Raw genomic sequence first — 26,809 nt, 5'->3', positions numbered from 1 at the left:
AGTGCCACAAAAAATTCTGTTAGACCGATCCACTCTACTCTTTGTTCATGTTGTTTTTGTTACGTGTGTCAGCAACTCCCTGGAGGCATATTACAGTTCACAGTAAGTATAAAACAGTTCAGTGGCCTAATGGATAAGGCACCAGCCTTCGAAGCTGGGGATTGTGGGTTTAAAGTACCAACTGGGTTGTCTTTGATGCAGTTCCTTTTAAGTTGACTGTGCAAGACAATCCAATGTTACCTTTAAAAAGCTAGGTTCATACCCTTAGGTCAAAAAGACATGACAATGGAAAACTCCTCAGAGAAGCTGTTTTGTCATTAGGTGTACACACCAGATCGTCTGAATGCAATATGGCATAGGGATCCTAAAGTACTGTTTTCTGAGTAACAAGAACTTCCTGAGCCATACATCAGATATGACAAAGGCTAGTGTTGACCCAGTGGCCTAATGGATAAGGCATCAGCCTTCGAAGCTGGGGATTGTGGGTTCAAGTCCTATCTGGGTTGTCTTTGTTGGGTTACATTTAAGTTGTGTGAAACAATTCCGACTGGTCTTCTCAAAACTTAGGCGTGATGATCTGAGGACAATAGTTAGCTTCGAATTCTCAGACTTGCTGCACACTTCAAATAAGATTCATCCAATCTTGCTTGAATCTCACTGTCACGTTACAAACCTAAATGGTTCCGCTAAGCTTTGGTAATGGAGATCTTGACTTCAAGTACCCCGTGGCTTTCAACTAATGGTCTCTTGTTAGGTGGATGATGATGAAATGCAAACAAGAAAATAGCTGCAGAAAGGTTGTGATTTCAAGTTAATAAGAGTGGCCTTGTCTGGAATTTGAAACTCAAGACCAGTCACACCATACGCGAGAACCACACCCCAGGACCAATGAGACACGAATGTGGATGATTGCACAAAGAAAATGTTTGACCATTAGTTGCACACATCTTATTTGACGGAATGCAAACTGGCATCGAGATCCTAAAGTGCAGTTTTCCATGCGTTGGCATCTTGTTAAAGGCATACAAAAAATCCATGACAAATGATTGGCGAAATGGCCCAGTGGCCTAAGGGAGAAGGCATCAGCCTCCGGGGCTTGGGATTGTTGGTTCAAGTCCCATCTGGGTTGTCTTTGAAGGTCGCACTTCAATTTGGGAGCAATGTTTGGTGGATGAAACACGGTAGCTGTGAAAACCTTCTTGAGATGTGTTTGCATGTCATTAACTTCCTGCATTGCCATGCATATTACCTATTATGACTAAAAGGGTAACGAGATACCTAACGCGAAAGGCCATTTTGAATCCTGCATGGTGCCTACAGAGAAGAGACTGTGTACAAAGACAAAAATGGTGCTTACATATAAAGCTGGTGGGTTGTTCAAGATCCATAAACAAATCTAACAACCGAATCATTGCCGCTCCTTTTTTGGTCTGTATAATTGTACATGTTAGACTGATGTAGATCAGAAGTCCACTAAATGTTCATTAACTAAACTCACAGCAAAAGCTGCTACAATTAACATATAAACACCTTGGATAGCACAGCACCGCTGCTTTTTCTATGACTGTCGTAGGGCTCGTCCGGGATTTGAACCCGGGACCTCTCGCACCCTAAGCGAGAATCATACCCCTAGACCAACGAGCCCTGTAGAAGCAGTCTGCAGTGCCACAAAAAATTCTGTGAGACCGATCCACTCTACTCTTTGTTCATGTTGTTTTTGTTACGTGTGTCAGCAACTCCCTGGAGGCATATTACAGTTCACAGTAAGTATAAAACAGTTCAGTGGCCTAATGGATAAGGCACCAGCCTTCGAAGCTGGGGATTGTGGGTTTAAAGTACCAACTGGGTTGTCTTTGATGCAGTTCCTTTTAAGTTGACTGTGCAAGACAATCCATTGTTACCTTTAAAAAGCTAGGTTCATACCCTTAGGTCAAAAAGACATGACAATGGAAAACTCCTCAGAGAAGCTGTTTTGTCATTAGGTGTACACACCAGATCGTCTGAATGCAATATGGCATAGGGATCCTAAAGTACTGTTTTCTGAGTAACAAGAACTTCCTGAGCCATACATCAGATATGACAAAGGCTAGTGTTGACCCAGTGGCCTAATGGATAAGGCATCAGCCTTCGAAGCTGGGGATTGTGGGTTCAAGTCCCATCTGGGTTGTCTTTGTTGGGTTACATTTAAGTTGTGTGAAACAATTCCGACTGGTCTTCTCAAAACTTAGGCGTGATGATCTGAGGACAATAGTTAGCTTCGAATTCTCAGATTTGCTGCACACTTCAAATAAGATTCATCCAATCTTGCTTGAATCTCACTGTCACGTTACAAACCTAAATGGTTCCGCTAAGCTTTGGTAATGGAGATCTTGACTTCAAGTACCCCGTGGCTTTCAACTAATGGTCTCTTGTTAGGTGGATGATGATGAAATGCAAACAAGAAAATAGCTGCAGAAAGGTTGTGCTTTCAAGTTAATAAGAGTGGCCTTGTCTGGAATTTGAAACTCAAGACCAGTCACACCATACGCGAGAACCACACCCCAGGACCAATGAGACACGAATGTGGATGATTGCACAAAGAAAATGTTTGACCATTAGTTGTACACATCTTATTTGACGGAATGCAAACTGGCATCGAGATCCTAAACTGCAGTTTTCCATGCGTTGGCATCTTGTTAAAGGCATACAAAAAATCCATGACAAATGATTGGCGAAATGGCCCAGTGGTCTAAGGGAGAAGACATCAGCCTCTGGGGCTTGGGATTGTTGGTTCAAGTCCCATCTGGGTTGTCTTTGAAGGTCGCACTTCAATTTGGGAGCAATGTTTGGTGGATGAAACACGGTAGCTGTGAAAACCTTCTTGAGATGTGTTTGCATGTCATTAACTTCCTGCATTGCCATGCATATTACCTATTATGACTAAAAGGGTAACGAGATACCTAACGCGAAAGGCCATTTTGAATCCTGCATGGTGCCTACAGAGAAGAGACTGTGTACAAAGACAAAAATGGTGCTTACATATAAAGCTGGTGGGTTGTTCAAGATCCATAAACAAATCTAACAACCGAATCATTGCCACTCCTTTTTTGGTCTGTATAATTGTACATGTTAGACTGATTTAGATCAGAAGTCCACTAAATGTTCATTAACTAAACTCACAGCAAAAGCTGCTACAATTAACATAGAAACACCTTGGATAGCACAGCACCGCTGCTTTTTCTATGACTGTCGTAGGGCTCGTCCGGGATTTGAACCCGGGACCTCTCGCACCCTAAGCGAGAATCATACCCCTAGACCAACGAGCCCTGTAGAAGCAGTCTGCAGTGCCACAAAAAATTCTGTGAGACCGATCCACTCTACTCTTTGTTCATGTTGTTTTTGTTACGTGTGTCAGCAACTCCCTGGAGGCATATTACAGTTCACAGTAAGTATAAAACAGTTCAGTGGCCTAATGGATAAGGCACCAGCCTTCGAAGCTGGGGATTGTGGGTTTAAAGTACCAACTGGGTTGTCTTTGATGCAGTTCCATTTAAGTTGACTGTGCAAGACAATCCAATGTTACCTTTAAAAAGCTAGGTTCATACCCTTAGGTCAAAAAGACATGACAATGGAAAACTCCTCAGAGAAGCTGTTTTGTCATTAGGTGTACACACCAGATCGTCTGAATGCAATATGGCATAGGGATCCTAAAGTACTGTTTTCTGAGTAACAAGAACTTCCTGAGCCATACATCAGATATGACAAAGGCTAGTGTTGACCCAGTGGCCTAATGGATATGGCATCAGCCTTCAAAGCTGGGGATTGTGGGTTCAAGTCACATCTGGGTTGTCTTTGTTGGGTTACATTTAAGTTGTGTGAAACAATTCCGACTGGTCTTCTCAAAACTTAGGCGTGATGATCTGAGGACGATAGTTAGCTTCGAATTCTCAGACTTGCTGCACACTTCAAATAAGATTCATCCAATCTTGCTTGAATCTCACTGTCACGTTACAAACCTAAATGGTTCCGCTAAGCTTTGGTAATGGAGATCTTGACTTCAAGTACCCCGTGGCTTTCAACTAATGGTCTCTTGTTAGGTGGATGATGATGAAATGCAAACAAGAAAATAGCTGCAGAAAGGTTGTGATTTCAAGTTAATAAGAGTGGCCTTGTCTGGAATTTGAAACTCAAGACCAGTCACACCATGCGCGAGAACCACACCCCAGGACCAATGAGACACGAATGTGGATGATTGCAGAAAGAAAATGTTTGACCATTAGTTGCACACATCTTATTTGACGGAATGCAAACTGGCATCGAGATCCTAAAGTGCAGTTTTCCATGCGTTGGCATCTTGTTAAAGGCATACAAAAAATCCATGACAAATGATTTGCGAAATGGCCCAGTGGCCTAAGGGATATGGCATCAGCCTCCGGGGCTTGGGATTGTTGGTTCAAGTCCCATCTGGGTTGTCTTTGAAGGTCTCACTTCAATTTGGGAGCAATGTTTGGTGGATGAAACACGGTAGCTGTGAAAACCTTCTTGAGATGTGTTTGCATGTCACTAACTTCCTGCATTGCCATGCATATTACCTATTATGACTAAAAGGGTAACGAGATACCTAACGCGAAAGGCCATTTTGAATCCTGCATGGTGCCTATAGAGAAGAGACTGTGTACAAAGACAAAAATGGTGCTTACATATAAAGCTGGTGGGTTGTTCAAGATCCATAAACAAATCTAACAACCGAATCATTGCCGCTCCTTTTTTTGTCTGTATAATTGTACATGTTAGACTGATTTAGATCAGAAGTCCACTAAATGTTCATTAACTAAACTTACAGCAAAAGCTGCTACAATTAACATAGAAACACCTTGGATAGCACAGCACCGCTGCTTTTTCTATGACTGTCGTAGGGCTCGTCCGGGATTTGAACCCGGGACCTCTCGCACCCAAAGCGAGAATCATACCCCTAGACCAACGAGCCGTGTAGAAGCAGTCTGCAGTGCCACAAAAAATTCTGTGAGACCGATCCACTCTACTCTTTGTTCATGTTGTTTTTGTTACGTGTGTCAGCAACTCCCTGGAGGCATATTACAGTTCACAGTAAGTATAAAACAGTCCAGTGGCCTAATGGATAAGGCACCAGCCTTCGAAGCTGGGGATTGTGGGTTTAAAGTACCAACTGGGTTGTCTTTGATGCAGTTCCTTTTAAGTTGACTGTGCAAGACAATCCAATGTTACCTTTAAAAAGCTAGGTTCATACCCTTAGGTCAAAAAGACATGACAATGGAAAACTCCTCAGAGAAGCTGTTTTGTCATTAGGTGTACACATCAGATCGTCTGAATGCAATATGGCATAGGGATCCTAAAGTACTGTTTTTCTGAGTTACAAGAACGTCCTGAGCCATACATCAGATATGACAAAGGCTAATGTTGACCCAGTGACCTACTGGATAAGGCATCAGCCTTCGAAGCTGGGGATTGTGGGTTCAAGTCCCATCTGGGTTGTCTTTGTTGGGTTACATTTAGGCAAGGCAAGGCAAGGCAAGTTTATTTATATAGCACATTTCATACACAGTGGCAATTCAAAGTGCTTTACATAAACAGGAATAAAAGAAACAATTATAAGAGAAATAAAAACAAACAGAATAAAAATAAAATAAAATAAAAGCTGATAAAATGTGTTATAAAAGAGTTAAAAAGAAGAGAAAAACATAGTAGTTCGATCTGTCGGACGTAGCACAGTGCTCATTCAGTAAAGGCACAGCTAAACAGATGTGTTTTCAGTCTTGATTTGAATGTGCCTAATGTTGGAGCACATCTGATCATTTCTGGAAGCTGATTCCAGCAGCGAGGGGCGTAGTAGCTGAAAGCCGATTCACCCTGCTTTGACTGAACTCTTGGGATTTCTAATCTATTTGATCCTAAAGATCTGAGTGATCTGTTAGGTTTGTATTCAGTGAGCATATCTATAATGTATTGAGGTCCTAGGCCATTTAGTGATTTATAGACCAGTAATAATACTTTAAAATCTATTCTAAATGTGACTGGGAGCCAGTGTAAAGACCTGAGGACAGGTGTGATGTGCTCTGATTTCCTGGTTCTGGTCAGAATTCTGGCCGCAGCGTTCTGGATGAGCTGCAACTGTCTGACTGTCTTTTTGGGAAGGCCAGTGAGGAGGCCATTACAGTAATCCACCCTGCTGCTGATAAAAGCATGAACAAGTTTCTCTAAGTCTTCACTGGAAACAAAGCATCTAATTCTTGCAATGTTTTTGAGATGATAGTATGCTGATTTACTAACTGCTTTGACATGACTATTGAAACTCAGATCTGACTCCAGAGTCACACCAAGATTCTTGACCTTATTTTTTGTTGTTTGACCCTTAGAGCCAAGGTACGCATTCACCTTGAGAACCTCATCTCTGTTCCCAAACGCAATGACTTCAGTTTTCTCTTTGTTTAACTGAAGAAAGTTTTGGCACATCCAATTGTTAATTTCATCAATACATTGGCAGAGGGTGTCAATGGGGCTGTAGTCATTAGGCAGTAAGGCTAGGTAGATCTGAGTGTCATCAGCATAGCTGTGGTAGGAGATTTGGTTCTTTCTCATTATTTGGCTCAGAGGGAGCATATAAAGGTTGAACAGGAGTGGTGCCAGAATCGAGCCTTGTGGGACTCCACATGTCATGGGTGTCCACCCTGACCTATGGTCACCTATACTGACATAGTATCCTCTCCCTTCAAGGTAAGATCTGAACCATTTGAGGACCGTCCCAGACAGCCCAACCCAGTTTTCCAGCCTATCCAGAAGTATGCTGTGATCGACAGTGTCAAATGCAGCACTGAGATCAAGCAGTACCAGCACTGTTAGTTTGCCTGAATCTGTATTTAGGCGGATGTCATTGATTATCTTTATAAGGGCGCTCTCTGTACTGTGATGTGGTCTGAAACCAGATTGAAAATTGTCCAAACACCCCTTGAAGTTTAAGAACTTGTTAACCTGGTTAAAAACAACTTTTTCAATGATTTTGCCAATGAAAGGGAGATTTGAGATGGGCCTGTAATTGCTCAATAGGGTATTATCCAGGTTGCTCTTCTTCAAGAGGGGTTTAACAACTGCAGTTTTAAGTGAGTTAGGAAAAATCCCCGAGAGAAGTGAAGCATTTACCACTTTTAGAAGATCCATTTCTAAGCAGGTAAATACCGTTTTAAAGAATGATGTGGGGAGCGTGTCGAGACTGCAGGTTGATGTTTTCATAATTTGCACGATCTCTTCTAAGATTTTGCCATTAATTGCCATGAAATCGGACATAATGTCTGATTTCTTAAGTTGTGGTTGAGCTAGTCTGACGTCGACACAATTTGGCTGATTGGATGAGCTGATTGCCTTTCTGATATTATTGATCTTGTCAGTAAAGAAATGAGCAAACTCATTACATTTGCTTTCAGAGAGTAGCTCACTGGGAATCCGACTGGGGGGGGGTTGTGAGTTTCTCTATCGTTGCAAAGAGTTTACGAGCATTGTTTACGTTGCTGTTTATAAGGCTTGAAAAGAAAGTCTGCCTAGCAGTTTTTAGTTCCATATTAAAAGCACGAAGACTGTCTTTATAGATATTATAATGGACTACTAGTTTCGTCTTTCTCCACATACGCTCAGCTTTTCTGCACTGTCTTTTCGTCATTTGAATTCTTGGGGACCTAGTCCAGGAACCCCTTTGGCTGCTAGTTATCTTCTTGGCTTTAACAGGAGCAATGTCATCTATGACATTCTTAACTTTAGAGTTAAACAAATCAAGAAGAGAATCAACAGAGTCTGCAGATATACTTGGTGCTAGCGATATGGCCTTCATAAACTGCTCATTAGTGTTCTCATTTATGCATCTCTTTCTGACAGAGACAGATCTGTCTTTAATAGCTGGAGTGATCAATATGTCAAAGAAAATACAGAAATGATCAGATAGTGCAACATCCTTAACAACAGTTGATGAAATGTGTAAACCCTTAGTTATAAGTAGATCAAGAGTGTGTCCACGATTGTGTGTGGGTCCTTGAACATGCTGAGTCAGATCAAAAGTGTTCAAAACAGTCATCAGTTCTTTTACAGCATTGATTTCTGGATTATCAATGTGAATATTAAAATCCCCAGCAATGGTAAAATAGTCAAATTCAGAGGTTACTAATGATAACAGCTCTGTAAAATCATCAATAAAAGTTGGAGAATATTTTGGAGGTCTGTAGATAATGATCAGTAAGATACGTGGAGCACCTTTCAGTGCTATACTCAGATATTCAAAAGTCAAAAAGTCACCAAATGACACTTGTTTACACTCATAGACATCTTTAAACAGGGCAGCAATGCCTCCACCTCTCCTATTGGCTCTGCAAACACTCAAAAAGTCAAAGTTTAAAGGAGCTGTTTCATTCAGAACTGCTGCACTACAGCTGTCATCTAGCCAAGTTTCATTTAAAAGCATAAAATCAAGGCAATTTGAGCTGATAAAATCATTGACTAAAAGTGACTTATTGTTGAGTGATCGGATGTTTAAAAGTGCTAACTTAACAGTTTTAGCTGTTTCTGCTACAGTAGTCTCAGATTTATATTTAATAGACACAAGATTTGAGTGATTTGCCATACGGCCTGAACAAGTCTTAGGTTTTCTGTCACGTAATACAACACATATATGTGTAGAGAAAGCTACAGGCACACTGGGTTCCTGCTTGTTCTGTAAACATCTGATAAAGACACTGTTATCTAAGCAGGCACCCGAGACACATCATGGAGAGCAGTTTTGTTCACCAGCTGAGGATGGTGCGTTGTTGTTTGGGCCCTGGCGGTGGGGCAAATGTCGGAGGGCTCTTCCACGTGGGCTCAGAGGTGGTTGTGGAGCAGGCCGCTTTTTGGTTGGTAACTGGGGGCTTGCGGCGATGGAGTGTGAAAGTTTAGTTCCAGCATGCACCAGTTCCTCCATCTTTTTTGAGAAACCCAAGAGAGGCGAGCAAGGTGATAATGGGAACGTGTCTGGTGACAGAGGCTGTGGCTCTGGAGATTCTGGGTGCTGAAATATGTTTTCCTGGGTGTTTTCCTGAGGATCATTTTTTAGTGACGAGACATGATGCTGTTCTGATGCGTCACAGTCTGTCTGTGTTGAGCAGAGGGCCAGCGATAGTGTCTCTATCAACAGTGGGTGTTTTGGCTGCGTGGCGTTATCACTGTCCTTGGGTGATGCGTCAGCCCCAAGTCCACTCGGGAGCTGATTTGAGGTCCTGTGGTCATCTGGACATTTGCTGGGTGTGTATGTGCCATTTGGATTGAGGTCAGTGGCACATACAGCTGATGGATGATGGAGGGAGAAGAAGATATTGTCCTTTAGTACCTTTGCACCAAGTTTGTTTGGGTGAAGGCCGTCTGATGTCAACAGTTGTCTTTGGTTCCAGAAGAGATTGAAGTTGTCAATAAAATTCAGTCCTTTCCTGTTACATGCTTTCTGCAGCCATACATTTAGACCAAGCAGCCGTGAAAACATGTTTGTCCCTCTTGCAGGGAGTGGTCCACTGATGAACGGCTGAATTTTCACTCTTTCAACTGTTTCCAAGAGCTCACAGAAATCTCTCTTGAGCAGTTCTGACTGTTCCTTCCGAATATCATTCCTCCCCACATGGATGATAATCCGTTTTGCAGTCTTGTGCTTCTTCAGAATTTCCTTAAGTTCTTTGTTTACATCAGAAACTGTTGCAGTTGTGTGAAACAATTCCGACTGGTCTTCTCAACACTTAGGCGTGATGATCTGAGGACAATAGTTAGCTTTGAATTCTCAGACTTGCTGCACACTTCAAATAAGATTCATCCAATCTTGCTTGAATCTCACTGTCACGTTACAAACCTAAATGGTTCCGCTGAGCTTTGGTAATGGAGATCTTGACTTCAAGTACCCCGTGGCTTTCAACTATTGGTCTCTTGTTAGGTGGATGATGATGAAATGCAAACAAGAAAATAGCTGCAGAAAGGTTGTGATTTCAAGTTAAGGAGAGTGGCCTTGTCTGGAATTTGAAACTCAAGACCAGTCACACCATACGCGAGAACCATACCCCGGGTTGAAGTTGTGGACGTGCATCGCAGAGCTGCTGCAAATACAACAAACACAAGCATTTAAGTGTCTTCAGTTGTGTATTTTTCGTTTGTTTATACCTCTTGTTTGATGGCCTTTGTTTCACTTTCTCACGCTGCTCCAGCACTGCCTGATGAGGGGATTTACATTCAGACGATGCAACGATTGAAAGCATACAAGACTTTACATTTTACTAGTCACGTCTGTGTGGATTATGTCAAGACATATTTTCTTATCAAGACGATGATTCCAATCTTCCAACATGTATGATGGGTGTAAAAATCTGCCATAAAAAAAAACGCAGCGATCTTTGGTTTGATTTGAACACGAGCAGAGGTGGGGGGCTGTCAGTAATGATTCACTTTTTGTATTAGCTGCCTGACTGCCTGTGGTTTCAACTAGGTCTGGTGCTGACGTAATGGAAGCAGGTACTTTCGCTTTTTACTACTACAGCCCCTCAACTCTACTCCATCCCAAAGAGGGAAGAAATCACTTTCCCGAACTCTCACATTCAATCTGCCCAGTTGGTGGAATGAACTCCCTAACTACATCAGAACAGCAGAGTCACTTGCTGTCTTCAAGAAACGACTAAAAACGCAACTGTTTAGTCTCCACTTTCCTTCCTAATCTGCAACTGCCTCTCTGGCTATACCACTAACTGTGCCCTCTCTCTCTCTCTCTCTCTCTCTCTCTCTCTCTCAAAAAAAAAAGAAAAAAAAAAAAAAAATTTTTTTACTAATGCTTTGCTTCTTAGACTTTTACACACCTGAAACTTGTCTATAGCACTTGTTCACTGCTGCTCTTATAGTTGTGTAAATTGCTTCCTTGTCCTCATTTGTAAGTCGCTTTGGATAAAAGTGTCTGCTAAATGACTAAATGTAAATGTAAATGTAAATGTACTCGTGTTAAAATCAAACTAAGATCGGCGCAGTGTTTCTTATTGCAGGTTTTTATGTCCTGTCATACATGTTGAGAGATTGAGTCAATCAACTTGATAAGGGAATATGTCTTGACATAATCCACACAGATGTGACTTAGTAAAGTGTGAAGTCATGTATGATTTCAATCGTTGCATCATCTGAATGTAAATCCCCTCATCAGGCAGTGCTGGAGCAGCGTGAGAGAGTGAAACAAAGTGCATCAAACGAGAGGTAACGAAAAATACACAACTGAAGACTCTTAAATGCTTGTATTTGTTGTATTTGCAGCTGCTCTGTGATGCTCGTCCACAACTTGATGCATTGGGTTAAATTAGGCTGTCCAGTCTCTGTGTTCAGTCCGTTACAAACATGGTTGAATCCCAGACAGGCAGTCAGGCAGCGTAATACAGAGAGTAAATCAAAGCGCATTAATTGATCGGTAATTAAAAGGGGAAAAAAGAAAAATAGAATAAATATATATACTTTTATATTAGACACACATCTGATGCTTGTATTTGCATCAGCCCCATGTCCACAACATCACGCATTGGGTTAAATAACGCTTTCACGCTTTACAGTCTCCGTTTTCAGTCCTTTCATTGTACCTGTTCAGTGGAGGGAACGGAACCAACGCAGAGATGTCAGACACAGCGACATTCCAAGATGACAGCGCCTTAGGTCTAAAATCTATAGTAAAACATGCTGTTTTTTGCTAAATGGTCACATTAATTGAGTTTGTTTAACATATTTTCATTAAAGTGGAATCCTATGTACAAAATATTGTAAACTTGACTGAGTGCTTCATTTCCCCTTTAAAATAAATTATTTTTTAATGGATTTTATTTTTACCTTAAAATAAAATTAAAATGTAAATTTCTGCTCAGAATTTTCTGCTCTGAGTTGTTTTTTTAAACTAAAATTTGAACAGCCATGACATTCAATATAATAGACTGATTTCACGCGGCCAGCATTATTAAAAGCGAAGTCGAAGCTGCGGTGGAAGAAACCCGGAAGTATCGTTGGGAGTTACATAGGAACGTTGTAAACTTGGCTGTAAATCTGATCAGCAAAGATAAAGTGACACAAATTTATAATTTCATCGCCTTCCGAGTGACCCGAAGGTCCGTTCTGAATGAATGGTGAAAATTAAAAGAGATATCAGAGCTCATTTTCAGCTAAGTTAAGGGGAATGGCAGTAGTTATCTATTGTTTTCTTTCCCAAACACACGTTTTAGATGCCATTTATCAAACTCGAGTTAATGAACTGATTCTTTCACTATATTAGACTTGTCACGTTGCTGAATTAAAAGAAAAAACGTCAATTTCCCGCTAATATTTAAGACACTGTTGATGACTTTCTTAAAACTGCGCTGATTTGCCATTGTGTTCACGTGCTCAACAGAAATGCTTGTGATTGGCTGAGAAGGTCATCAGTTCACTCTCCGCTGTTTACCGAGCACAAAACACAGACGAGCCGAGCGATCTGCTTGATGACTCGACTGATCTTCACGGCTGCTTCGCGCTCCAGTCTCCGTGTATCTGTGTTTGCACTGGGTGAAGAGCAGTAAACTGAGTGCAAACACAGATACACGGAGACTGGAGCGCAAAGCAGCCGTGAAGATCAGTCGACTCATCCACTCTCAGCAGTGCTTCAATGTTAGCGTAATGGACGGATTTAAAACTTCAGTACCGGGACAACCTTATTACAGATAACACGAGGGTGTCCTGCAGAGGACTGCAGTGTTTTATCACTCACTAGGTTACATAGGCTGAAGCAGGAAAGCGTCCCCACGGTGTTTAACTGGTGCCATGAACTGAAGCCTAGGAGGACACTTCAGTATATTACTCTTACAGAGTAATGTTGTGTGATGTTGTTTGATGCTAAATTGTTTTTAATTGTTTAAATTAAACTTACTGAATGATATTAAAGTGATGTTCACACCATTTCTGCATTTTGAAATCTCTGCCACAGCTGGAGGTTTGTAGTACGCAGCATGTTACTGCAATGTTTACAGTTCTGGTCCTATACTCCCGGGTTTCTTCCCACCGCAGCCTCGATTTGGTTCTTTAAAATGGCGGCCGCGTAAAAATAAGCGTGTTATGTAGTGCTTTTGATTTGAGACCATTTGTTGATGGACATACATAAAAAGACAGTAGTCAGGTAATCTGTGTAATGCTACTTAAAATGTTAGATGTACAGTAAAAAGTGCTAATTTTCATTTCATTTTAGAGCATCACCATTGAAAAGAAGCGTGAGTGCATCCTGAAAGCCTTAGTGGTCTACTTAAATGAAGATCCTTCAAACCTAGTGAAGGAGTACATGGTAAGTTATTTACATTTTTAAAGAAGCATTTAGTATTTTCTCTAAAACCATCACTCCTTTCACCGTTGAGCTTTTGGTAGATGTTTTATTTTGTACTTTACATTTTTAGGACACTGAACATGATGAAGCAGAAATCTCCATGAGCAACACAACTCTCGGAATATATGCCATCAAACATGAAGGGGCAGGGGTTGCAGATCCATACGAAGATGTTGGTGTCATCGTCGAAGGCGTTCAAGTTCTTGAAAACTTGGATAATGTAGCCAATGCATGTTCGATGATCATTGGTCTAATTTATGCATTAAACCTGGCTTACCCCAAGGATTTGAGATATACTTTTGAATGGTTTCAAAAGATTTTCATGGAACTCGATGCCAACAAGTTATCAAACAAGGTCCAGGTGTTAAAAAATAAACTTCTTTCATAGGCACCTTAACCTTCAGATGCAAGGTCTGAGAAGCAAGGCTTATGTTTTTTTTCATAATGTTGCTCTGTCTGTTGCACTACATTTTTTAATTCAATGATGGCAAGATGATATCTTTACAAATATTTACTTTATTTTTTGCTATCAGATGTTAATCTTCATTTGAATACCTGCGATGTTGATAGCTGTTTTTTTTTTGTTTTACTAAAGAAGACTATAATATCCAAGTCTATTTTTGTAAATCGTTTATTTTAAAAGACAGAATTCTTTTATTTAGATTTTTACTTGCAATATTGTTTTTGTAACTTGTAATAAGTAAAGATTCATTTTATTTTGAAAACTGAAGATTTTGGTGAACATGTTATTGTTGAAAAAAAATTTAAACAGTGTAAAAATGTTATTCTGTTTTCAAATGTTATTCTTTCTATGAAAAACAAGTGTTACCTGATTTTTTTCAGTTTCAAGAAAGTATACTTTGTATGGTTATGCTTTATACTGTTAAAGAAGGCTGTTAATTTTTCCAAGTATAAAAAAAACATTTTTGTAAATCCTTTCATTTAAAGGCTGCATGTTTTTATTTTACTTTGTACTTATATTATTATTTTAACAGTACTAAAATTAACAATGTAATACGTTAAGATTACTATTATTTTGAAAAGTAAACCAGAATGTAGCTTTTGACAAATATTTTATGTTTAGAAGAATGTGAACACTATAAATGTTCATCATAAAACATTGTGAAAATGTTATTTAATAAACTCAGTGAAATTGAAAATGATTGTTTTTTTATTTGTTTAAATAATTGAATTTATATAACTAAAAGGATTAAAACAAAATCATGAATGTTACATTGATTGAACTAATCAAAATAACTTAATAACTTAAATAACTCAAAATAATCTGAATTTTTTTTTTCTTTGGTTAAACATAACAATACAAATTTTAGAATAGTTGAACTTAATTAACTAGAGAGATTAAAACAAAACAATGAATGTTATGTTGACTGAACTAAACAAAATTACTTTAGCTTTACGTAATTAACTTAAGTTTATTGAAATAAATATTCTTTCTTAAAGACAACTTAACTCGGTTACGTGGAACCAGTGGACAAAAAAAAGTTAATTAATGCCAACATATCACTTTTTTGAGTGTTGTTCATTCAAACCATCCGGTGTTAATTCCTGTTCTTCATCCTCTCTTTCTTCATCGCTTGATTTCTCCGTTGGTTTATGCATTTCCATCACTTCAGTCTCTTCCTCGTCCGATTCACATCTGCACCACAATGTTGTCTTTTTGCAGCCTTGGCACCGTGGGGCTTTACAGTCCCGCGCAAAATGCCCCTGCTCCAGACATTCTCTACACACAAATTGTGGGCAGTCTTTTTTTTCATGTTCAGTACTTCCACATAATCTGCATGTTTTTATCTGCTGATCATGTATCACTCTAAAATATTTTGGTCCTTCCTCTGTATCAAATTTTACGTTGTAAGGAAGAGTTGTGACTTCTTTTGGAAATTTCACTCTGATGAACCTTGTTCCGTCAGCCACAGTTGTTCCTGGATGATATCTTCTTCTTAGTGGGAGAATTGGAGAAACTCCCCAGTCCACAAGCTTTTGGATGATTTCACTATCTTGAATATAGTTGGGTAAATTTAAAAAAGAAACCATTCTCTCAGTTGCGCAGAGTTTTGATATTTGACAGAATTGTTGGTTAATCATGAGTCCATCCATTAAACTATCACTGTCTGTTTCATTTTCCATAGTGAGTTCATAGTCAAAGTTTGATTTTTTCCTCAGTCCAAACAATTTTCCAACTCCAGTCTTTCCTTCCACAGCCTTTATAATCATAACTACTGTGATATTTTCAGGATCTTTCACAGTCATTGTCAAAGTTGTTTCTTTTTTATATTGTCTCTGAAATCTTGCTTGACTTTTCAGTTTGTTTATCATCTCTTTTCTTTGACTTGTTTGTAGGGTGTTTTCCAAACATTCAGCAACTGCTTTACCTTTAGTTTGTTGTTTTTCTCCACTTCCTCCTCTACTTGTGTCTGATCTGTTTTTCCTCCTTCTTGCCACAACAGTTGCCCATGTGTCATCATTGTCAATGTCCTTGTTTAAATCTCTTGAATTGCTATCTTCAGGAGTAGCTTTGTCCGTGTTGCCATAGTCCATATTCAGTTCCTGTTCCTTTACCGGGGTGTCCATCCTTTCAAGAGGTTTTAACCCCAAACAGATAACACTGTCTGGGGTTTAACTAAAACTAAACAAAATTAATACAACTTATTTCTGGCAAAATCAAGAAAAAAACAATAAAGAAAATCAAAATGGCAGAGCCTTTCTCTCCCTACTGCCACCTCACACTTCCTTGAAAGCAGTGACTCAGTCAAACTCAAGGGGGCGTGCTCAGGGTGGTATGGCCGTAAGCGAGAGCAGCAGTCAAGAGTTGGCTATTTAAAAATAGGCGCAGCACCAGGAGCCGAGCGCCGCTCAGCTTGCCTTGAAACAGCACCGACAGAAACAATGCTCTTGGCCCCTCAATAGTTTACCTCTTTTTTTAAAAAAAAATGTATTTATTAATTTTTTGGCCAAATGAAGGAATTCAAAAAGCTTACAGCACCTGGTATTCCCAGGCGGTCTCCCATCCAAGTACTAACCAGGCCCAACCCTGCTTTGCTTCCGAGTTCAGATGAGATTTTTTTTTTTTTTTTTTTTTTTATTAAACACATCATCAACAATCATGACATTTATACATACAAATATTTAAAATATACAATATTTAAAAATCTCCTGGTAAGAAAACTTCAAAACCAGTCCAAGTTTGTACAACATATGGATTATTTTTTGTAATACATTTTTCAAAAATGTCCATCTTCTCATACATTTTGCAATAGTTATATATAACCGTTATTTCCTCAGTCACAATCTGTTTGTACAACAAAACCAATGGAATTTCTTTTTCTTTTGTTTCATAATATTTCTTCTTTTCCATATTGTATATCTTGCAAGAGTCAACATATAATTAAGAGCAAACACATTTTTAGTTTTCCCATTAAAACCAAATAAAAACAGTGTATCCCATTCTTCTAAAACAATGTTTTCATCATACAAAAAAGTACATATCATTGTTTTCAACATCTTCATAAAATCACTTAACTTTTTACATTTTAAAAATAGGTGTAACACACCTTCCCTTTTTTCCAAACACACCTTACACAATTCATCTTGTGATACCCCAATCTTTTTAAAGATGATCTCTGTCATTATGCAGTTGTGTCTTAACATAAAATCAAAGTTTTCCAATGCTGGACTTTTCTAATTTAATCTTACATTTTTCCATATATTGGAAGCATAAAAGTTTTCAAATATCTTTTCCCAAAATTCTATTGATTTAGGTTTTTTAAACACAGCATTACACAAACATGTATAAAACATCTTGATAGGACAATCATTGATACTAATCTTATCTTCATCCATTTTTAAAAACACTTTGATTTTTCTATTTTCAGTTTCTTTTTCATTCTCTTCAATAGTTTTGATCCAGTGATCTGGTAATGCTAATCTGAACTTCTTGTATTGATCTTTCCTCCAGTGTATCTATTATTGCTTGAGTAGGTAAAAACCCAGGTTTTATTTCATATAAAATGTCTTTTACTAGTCTAAAACCAACTGCATACCAGTTCTCATAAAACATTTGTTTTTTTGCTTTTATTGTTCTGATTTAAAAACAGGGGTTGCTGTAAATAAAGTTTTCTTCCTGCAATCTCAGTGTGTATGTTATCATAAAAACATTTCCATGTTCTCAACAACTCTTTATAAAACTCAGGAATATTCTCTATCATGCGGTCTTTAAATGCCATCCATAAGAAATCATCTCCTATTTGTCCACATTTATTAATAAAATAACTCATGATGCTTTTCCACGGAATATTGTCTTCATTTAAAAACTTTTTCAATGTTTTAATTCTCATACTTTTCATTCTTATCCATGGATCTATAAGTCCTAATCCTCCCTCATCCACCTTTCCAATGATAGTGTTATATGCAATTTTAGATGGTTTATCATCCCATAAAAACTTCAAAATCATAGTTTTTATTCTCTTATACACCCACGTAGGTAGACTAACAACACTTAAAACATACCACATCTTAGATAGAAAAAGAGAATTTAATACCAGTACTTTCCCTTTTAAAAACAATACTCTCTGCTTCCAAAAACATAATCTTTTTTCCATTTTATTTAGGAGTTCATCCCAAATTATTTCTCTGGTTTTGATTTCATCATATCCCAGCGTAATGCCTAAGATCTTTATGTAATTGTTTTGTTCTTTAAATTCCCAATTTCCTTGTGGAGCTTCTGCTTTTCCCATCTTAATACATTCCGTTTTTTCTTTATTTACTTTTGCTCCCGATCCTCGACAATATTTATCAAATATTTCCATAGCTTTCCCAACACTTTTAAAATCTTTTAAAAATAGAGTGGTATCATCAGCATACTGAAAAATCTTCTGTTCTGTTCTATTGGTTTCTATCATAAACCCTTTAATTTCCTTTTCTCCATTTATAGCTAAGCCTAATGGTTCAGCAACTAGTGTGTATAATAATGCTGATAAAGGACATCCTTGTCTTATAGATCTGGAAATCTCAATGTAGTCTGTTAAAAATCCATTTATTTTAAAACAACTAAAAATATCTGTATAAAGACATTTGATCCACTTAATGAAATTCTCACCAAAGCCAAATTTCTGGATTAAGTCAAATAAATAGCTGTGCTCAACTCTATCAAAAGCTTTCTCTAGATCTATGCTGAATAAAAATCCTTCATCTTTTTTTCTTTTATGTACCAGATTAAATCTCTTATATTTGTTATTGTGTCTGCTATATCTCTGCCTATTACACCATAAGCTTGATTAGTTGTGATAAGAGTGGGAACTACCTTTTTAAGTCTGTTTGCTAAAATCTTTGCTAATATTTTATAATCTGTATTAAGCATGCTTAAAGGTCTATAATTTTGCAAATCATCTTTATCACCTTTATTTTTATAAATTATTTTAATCATTCCTTTCTTCATGCTCTCACTCAACTCTCCTTTTTTAAAAATAGCAGTAAAAAGATCTTTTAAAATTGGAATTAAAACATCTTTAAAAGTCTTATAAAACTCGGATGACAAACCATCTAAACCAGGGCTTTTCCCATTGCTTAATTGTGTTATAGCTTCATTTATCTCATCTTCAGTTATATCACTATCACACCGTTCTTTATCCTCTTCACTTACTTTAACTTTTATTTGATTCAATAAAAAATCCTTATCTTCTTCATGAACTCCTTCTCCCTTAAACAAAATGCCATAGAAATCTTTAACTGTTCTTAAAATACTTTCTTTATCTTTGACATTTTTCCCTTTTACTGAGACATTCTTTATCAAATCGGCTTTTTGTCGTGTTTTTTCTAAATCATAAAAGAACTTTGTACTTCTTTCTCCTTCCACTGTATTTTTCATCTTGCTTCTTATTCTAGCTCCCATACATTTTTCCTCTTCTACTTTTTTCAGTTTCTCTTCTAATATCGCTATTCTCCTAATATCCATATTTCCTTCTGTTATCTTTTCCATTTCATTCTCCCATTCTTTGTTTAATTGTCTTTCTTTAGCTCGATTAGCTTTCTGCATTTTCTTTGAACATTCTATTGAAAATCTTTTGGCCTCTAATTTGACATTGTCCCACCACACACTTATTTCTTCATCATATAACTCATCATTCACACTATTAATAATAATATTTTCCATTTCAATTTTATAACAATCATTCTTTAAGAGCTCTGTATTAAACACCCATACACCCGGTCCTCTTTCAACTCCACTGAAATCCATCATTACGTACAAAAAATCATGGTCACTACAGCTAAAAATCTTGTAAAAAATCTTTGAAATAAAAGATTCTAATCTTCTTGTACATAAAACATAGTCTAATCTACTTTGTTTTAAAACTGTATTCACCCACTGCCTTCTTGAGTATTCTCTTTTGGCTCTATTTCTCTCTCTTCATACATCTACATATTTATGTTTTTCAATCATGTATTTCAGTTCTTTTCTTCCAACATCTGCTCTATAAACCATATAATCATCGACAACTATCCTTTCTAAAACAGTATTAAAATCTCCTAAGACAATAACATTATTCCATCCACTCATTAAAACACTTAGGTCCTTAAAAAAAGTAACTCTTTCCAAGTCTTGATTTGGAGCATGGATGTTACATATTGTTATTTCTTCACCGTTATTTATAATTTTAATAGTTAAGATCCTTCCATGGTTATCTTTAAATAAAACATCAAATGAGCATCCTATTCCTCTTCTAGTTAATATTGCCATGCCTTTTTTCTTATTTGGGTCATTATTATACAATATTTCCCCGTCCCAACATTTTTTAAATTCATTAATAATCGTTTCATTCCATCCAGTCTCTTGTATACATATTATATCACATTTTTCTGTTAAAGCAATTACATTTTCAAACTTCACTTTAGATGACAGCCCTCTTACATTAATTGAAACCAAACATAAGTTGTTCATTAGAAATATAAAAGAAAACAAGCCATCCAAACAAAAGAAAATCCAAATTAAACAAACCATCAATCATCTGTAGTCTTTTATATCTAAAATCTTAGATCAGTTCTGTCAGTTTTTAGTTTTGCTTTTGCTTCTTTTCGTAATTTCTGTTTCTTAAGCACTTGCTGAATATTTATTTGTACAGTTTTTCTGCGTCTTCTGTTTATGCTGTCTATTGTTCTGTCTTTAGTCCCAATATTTATTTCATCATTATCATCATCGCTTACCTCTTCATCAATTCTGCTTTCTGTATTTTCACCCGCTGCTCCTTGTTCTTTTTCCATGTCCTGTCCATCGTCTTTCATTAGATGTTGTGCCTCAGTCTCTACTGTATCTCCTTCATCCTCTTCACTCATAGCCTGCTCCTCTTCTTGTTCATTCAAACCATCCGCTGTTAAATCCTGTGCTTCATCCTCACTTTCTTCATTGCTTGATTTCTCCATTGGTTTATGCAGTTCCATAACTCCAGTCTCTTCCTCGTCCGATTCACATCTGCACCACAATGTTGTCTTTTTGCAGCCTTGGCACCGTGGGGCTTTACAGTCCCGCGCAAAATGCCCCTGCTCCAGACATTCTCTGCACACAAATTGTGGGCAGTCTTTTTTTTCATGTTCAGTGCTTCCACATAATCTGCATGTTTTTATCTGCTGATCATGTATCACTCTAAAATATTTGGGTCCTTCCTCTGTATCAAATTTGACGTTGTAAGGAAGAGTTGTGACTTCTTTTGGAAATTTCACTCTTATGAACCTTGTTCCGTCAGCCACAGTTGTTCCTGGATGATATCTTCTTCTTAGTGGGAGAATTGGAGAAACTCCCCAGTCCACAAGCTTTTGGATGATTACACTATCTTGAATATAGTTGGGTAAATTCAAAAAAGAAACCATTCTCTCAGTTGCGCAGAGTTTTGATACTTCACAGAATTGTTGGTTGATCATTAGTCCATCCATTAAACTATCACAGTCTGTTTCATTTTCCATAGTGAGTTCATAGTCAAAATTTGATTTTTTCCTCAGTCCAAACAATTTTCCAACTCCAGTCTTTCCTTCCACAGCCTTTATAATCATAACTACTGTGATATTTTCAGGATCTTTCACAGTCATTGTCAAAGTTGTTTCTTTTTTATATTGTCTCTGAAATCTTGCTTGACTTTTCAGTTTGTTTATCATCTCTTTTCTTTGACTTGTTTGTAGGGTGTTTTCCAAACATTCAGCAACTGCTTTACCTTTAGTTTGTTGTTTTTCTCCACTTCCTCCTCTACTTGTGTCTGACTTATTTTTCCTCCTTCTTGCCACAACAGTTGCCCATGTGTCATCATTGTCAATGTCCTTGTTTAAATCTCTTGAATTGTTATCTTCAGGAGTAGCTTTGTTCGTGTTGCCATAGTCCATATTCAGTTCCTTTTCCTTTACCGGGGTGTCCATCCTTTCAAAAGGTTTTAACCCCAAACAGATAACACTGTCTGGGGTTTAACTAAAACTAAACAAAATTAATACAACTTATTTCTGTCAAAATCAAGAAAAAAACAATAAAGAAAATCAAAAATGGGAGAGCCTTTCTCTCCCTACTGCCACCTCACACTTCCTTGAAAGCAGTGACTCAGTCAAACTCAAGGGGGCGTGCTCAGGGTGGTATGGCCGTAAGCGAGAGCAGCAGTCAAGAGTTGGCTATTTAAAAATAGGCGCAGCACCAGGAGCCGAGCGCCGCTCAGCTTGCCTTGAAACAGCACCGACAGAAACAATGCCCTTGGCCCCTCAATAGTTTACCTCTTTTTTTTTTTAAAAAAATGTATTTATTAATTTTTTTGCCAAATGAAGGAATTCAAAAAGCTTACAGCACCTGGTATTCCCAGGCGGTCTCCCATCCAAGTACTAACCAGGCCCAACCCTGCTTTGCTTCCGAGTTCAGATGAGATCAGGCATTGCCAGGGTGGTATGGCCGTAAGCGAGAGCAGCAGTCAAGAGTTGGCTATTTAAAAAGAGTCGAGCGCCGCTCAGCTTGTCTTGAAACAGCACCGACAGAAACAATGCCCTTGGCCCCTCAATAGTTTACCTCTTTTTTAAAAAAAAAATTGTATTTATTAATTTTTTTGCCAAATGAAGGAATTCAAAAAGCTTACAGCACCTGGTATTCCCAGGCGGTCTCCCATCCAAGTACTAACCAGGCCCAACCCTGCTTTGCTTCCGAGTTCAGATGAGATCAGGCATTGCTTTTTTTTTTATTTTTTTATTAAAAATAATTTCAAATACAATAAAACAATACATTGAGTGACTTTTCAAACATCAAAAATAAAAAAAATAATTTTATAAAATATGTTCATTTGTATTTGTCCCACATCCAGGTAACACCATTCACATTAAGCTCTAACATTGCATTTTGTTCAACAAACATTTCTATAAATTCATCTTCTTTGTCATTTAATAAAAAATATTCCCGTAACAACCTAAATGATGTTTCCATTTTGTTTTTAAATAATATCCATACATCTACTTTTCTTTTTTCAAATTTTGCAATATTCCTTCTTTGCCATATTACATTCTTCGCAATTATTATACATAAATTAAAAACAGTCATATTAAAACCGTTACCCTTGTAACCAAATAAAAACATTTTCTCCCATTCCTTTTGAGTCATGTTCTCATTATATTTATCTTTTAGCATAGATTTAATAATACGTTTGATCTTTTCCATAAACACACTCAATTCTTCACAGTGAAAAAACAAATGTAAAAAACCTTCTTCTTCATTTTTACAGACTTTACACATTGCATCTCTTTCAATCCCAATTTTACATAACCTCATTTCAGTTAAAATACAATTATGTCTCAATAAATAATTAAAATCTTCTAAAATTGGATCCATATATTTCGTTCCCACATTTTGCCATATTTCACTTTCATTTAAATCATCATATCTTTCTTTCCAATAATTGTTTGCAACTGGTTTTACAAAAGCCATTTCTCTAAAACACAAATAAAAATCTTTTACTTTACAGTCAATAAAAATCTTGTTCTCTCCATTTTTCTTTTTAAAATACAAATCAGGCATCTCTCCATTTTCTCCCTTTTCGTTTTGTTCAATTCTTTCAACCCATTCATGTGGTATTGCTCTTTTTAAATCCTCAAACTGTTTTACAAGTGTTCCTTTCCCTACATTCACTTCATTTTCAGATAACATGTCTTCTATTGCTTGTAATGGAAGATAGCCATTTATCACCTCATAGAGCAGATCCTTTACTTGCCTAATTCCAGCTTGCCACCATTTTTTATAATATATTACATTTCCATCTTTCGTGATGTTCAGGTTTAAAAACAAAGGTTGTTCTAAAAGTTGGTTTCTTCCTTTAGGTACAATAATCATATTTTCTAAAAAGTTTCCCCAAGCTTCTAAAACCTCTTCATAAAATGTTGGTATACCTGTCCACATTTCTTTTTTTGTTTTCATACATAATACACTACATCCCTTATTTACTCCACCACATTTCTTTAAAAAGTAATCCATGACATTTTTCCACACTTCTTTACTCTTATCATCTACAAAACATTTGACCAATTTCACCCTTAATGTTTTCATCCTTAAAAGTGGGTCTAAAAGCCCAAGTCCCCCATCTTCTTTTCCTCCAATCAACGTGTCATATGATATTTTTGCTCTTCCTTTTCCCCATAAGAAATCTAAAACACATTTTTTAATTCTTTTATAATATTCACAAGGCAATGGGGTAACACTCAGCACATACCACATTTTTGAGAGCATTAGAGAATTAATCAATAAAACCTTTCCCTTCAATGTTAGGTTTCTCAATTTCCAATACCTCAATCTAATTTCAACCCCTTTTAAAACTCCCTCCCAATTAAAATGATCCGCTTTATTAAAATCCAAACCAACCCAAATGCCTAAAATCTTTATATGTTCATACTCTTCCTTAAAATGTATGTGCTGAGGTAAAACATCTGCCCTTCCAATCCTCATACACACACTCTTTTCAACATTAACCTTAGCTCCCGTCCCCTTACAATACCTATTTAAAATCCCCATTGCCTTTGTTACACTTTGAATGTCTTCAACCAACAAGGTAGTGTCATCTGCATACTGGTAAACTGGCTCATGTTCAGTTCTTTCTTCTATTTGTATTCCTTTTATTCCATTGACTGCTTTTATTGCTAGTCCCAATGGTTCAGCTACTAATGTGTACAGCAGTGCAGATAGTGGACATCCTTGTCTTATAGACCTTGTTGGTTGAAAACATTCCGTTAAAAAACCATTGCATTTAATACATGTTAAAATATTATAATAAAAAATGTTGATCCATTTCCTAAAATTCTCCCCAAATCCAAATGTTTTAATCACTTCAAACAAATAGTCATGTTCCACTCTATCAAATGCTTTCTCTAAATCCAAACTAATTAAATAACCATTCATATTTTTCTCCTTCATATACAATAATGTATCTCTTATATTTTGAACTGTGTCTAATATGTCCTTCCCCTTGACTCCATATGCCTGTGTGGTGCTAATAATTTTAGGTAAAACTTTCCTTAATCTGTTTGCTAAAACCTTTGCTAAAATTTTAAAATCTGTATTTAACATTGTTAAGGGCCTATAATTCTTCAGATCTAAAGGACTTCCTCTTCTTTTGTATATCATTTTAATCATTCCTATCTTCATTCTTTCACTTAATTCTTCTTTTTTAAAAACCTCATCATATACTTCTTTTAAAACAGGTACTATCATTACTCTAAAATTCTTATAAAACTCATTGGTTAACCCATCTATGCCTGGACTTCTCTCCGTAGTTAACTGTCTTATTGCTTCATCAATTTCTACTTCTGTTATCCCTGCATCACAAAAAACTTTATCTTCATCTGAAACTTTTAGTTTTATTTGATTTAAGAGAAACAGTTTATCATCCTTTATAGTTCCTTGACTCTTAAACATATCTTCATAGAAATGTTTAACAGCTATTAAAATTTCCTCAGTTCCTTCTTTTAATTCTCCATTTTTATTCAACACCTCTTTCATTAAGTCTGCTTTCTGTCTATTCTTTTCTAAGTTAAAGAAGAATTTTGTACTTCGATCTCCTTCAACAGTGTACTTTGCTTTGCTTCTAATTATAGCCCCTCTGCATTTTTCATTTTCCATCTCTTTTAGTTGTTCTTGTAAATATATTATTTTCCCAATATCTTCATTTTGATCTATTTGCAGTCTTTTTATTTCCTCTTCTAATTCCTTTCTTATTTTCATTTCTTTATTATTTTTAACTCTTTTTACAATTTGACAATATTTTATTGAACATTTTTTCATGTCTAACTTCATATTGTCCCACCATATTCTTTTATCTTCTCTATACATTCTGTCCAATTTACTGTTTGCAATTATTTGTGTAATTTTTTCTTTGTATGTCTCATGTTTTAAAATTGTTGCGTTCAAAATCCATACACCTAATCCCCTTTCAACTTTTACACAATCTAATTTCACACAAAAAAACGAATGATCACTAAAACTGACTTTTTTATAAAATAAACTTTTGATAAAATCCTTCATTTCTACATTACATAACATATAATCTATCCTACTTAACTTCAGCTCATGTAAAACCAGTTGCATTCTTGAAAATTCCCTCTTTGTCTTGTTTTTCTCTCTCCACACATCTATTAAATTGCATTCTGTCATCATTTTCAGTAGCTCCTCTCTCCCCTTGTCTTTTCTATATACCATCTTACTCCCCAGATCTAATTCTGTAAAAACAGTATTAAAATCTCCAATTACAATAACATTCTGCCATTTTTTTACATTTATACTAACGTTTTTAAAGAAGTTCACTTTTTCATTTTCTTCATTGGATGCATGAATATTATAAATTATGAAATGATCTTCTCCTTTTTCTAATTTCATCGCCATGCTTTTCCCAACTCCATCCTCAAATATGACTTTTTCTTTTTCATATGTACCTCTTTTTATTAAAATCGCTACTCCACAACCCAGTTTATCCTCTCCATTGTTAAAATATATTTGACCATCCCATTTGCTTTGAACCATTTTAACACTTTCATTTTTCCAATTTGTTTCTTGCAAAACAATCACATCAGCTTCTTTACACAACACCAACATTTTTTCAAATTTCTCCACATTCAATAAACCTCTTGCATTCCACGATAAAATGTTAAAAAACATGATAAAAGATATTAAAATATTAAAACCAACCATTATTTTTAGTCTCCTCCTCTACCTCTGCATACCCATTTTTTTCACTCAACCAACAGCCCCTTCCATAAAAATAAACACACATTAAAATCATGTTAAAATAGATAAAATGGTTAAAAAACATTATTTCTCATCATCTTCTTCCAGCCCTCTTAATACTTCATACCTATTAACGTTTTTTACTCGCACCTTTGTCATCATCTTTTTTCTTGCACTGTCCACATTTGGTTTTACCTTTATTGTTCTTC

General features: G+C 36.7%; 1 protein-coding gene and 5 non-coding genes across 6 annotated transcripts in view; 2 read left to right on the top strand and 4 right to left on the bottom strand.

Moving 5' to 3' along the window:
- The window catches only part of LOC130222030 (gastrula zinc finger protein XlCGF57.1-like), a 142,463-nt gene that overhangs the window by 52,322 nt on the left and 63,332 nt on the right, over positions 1-26,809 (top strand). The window lies entirely within an intron of this gene.
- trnap-agg (transfer RNA proline (anticodon AGG)) lies at positions 1,573-1,644 on the bottom strand. Its single transcript has one exon. It is a non-coding gene; the product is annotated as a tRNA-Pro (tRNA).
- On the top strand, positions 2,095-2,167 carry trnar-ucg (transfer RNA arginine (anticodon UCG)). The gene has a single exon. It is a non-coding gene; the product is annotated as a tRNA-Arg (tRNA).
- On the bottom strand, positions 3,234-3,305 carry trnap-agg (transfer RNA proline (anticodon AGG)). The gene has a single exon. It is a non-coding gene; the product is annotated as a tRNA-Pro (tRNA).
- Positions 4,895-4,966, bottom strand: trnap-ugg (transfer RNA proline (anticodon UGG)). Its single transcript has one exon. It is a non-coding gene; the product is annotated as a tRNA-Pro (tRNA).
- Positions 22,188-22,306, bottom strand: LOC130223654 (5S ribosomal RNA). Its single transcript, XR_008836778.1, has one exon. It is a non-coding gene; the product is annotated as a 5S ribosomal RNA (ribosomal RNA).

This window comes from Danio aesculapii, chromosome 4 (genome assembly GCF_903798145.1).
Source record: "Danio aesculapii chromosome 4, fDanAes4.1, whole genome shotgun sequence".
NCBI lineage: Eukaryota > Metazoa > Chordata > Actinopteri > Cypriniformes > Danionidae > Danio > Danio aesculapii.
This window is presented reverse-complemented; position numbering and strand designations above follow the sequence as displayed.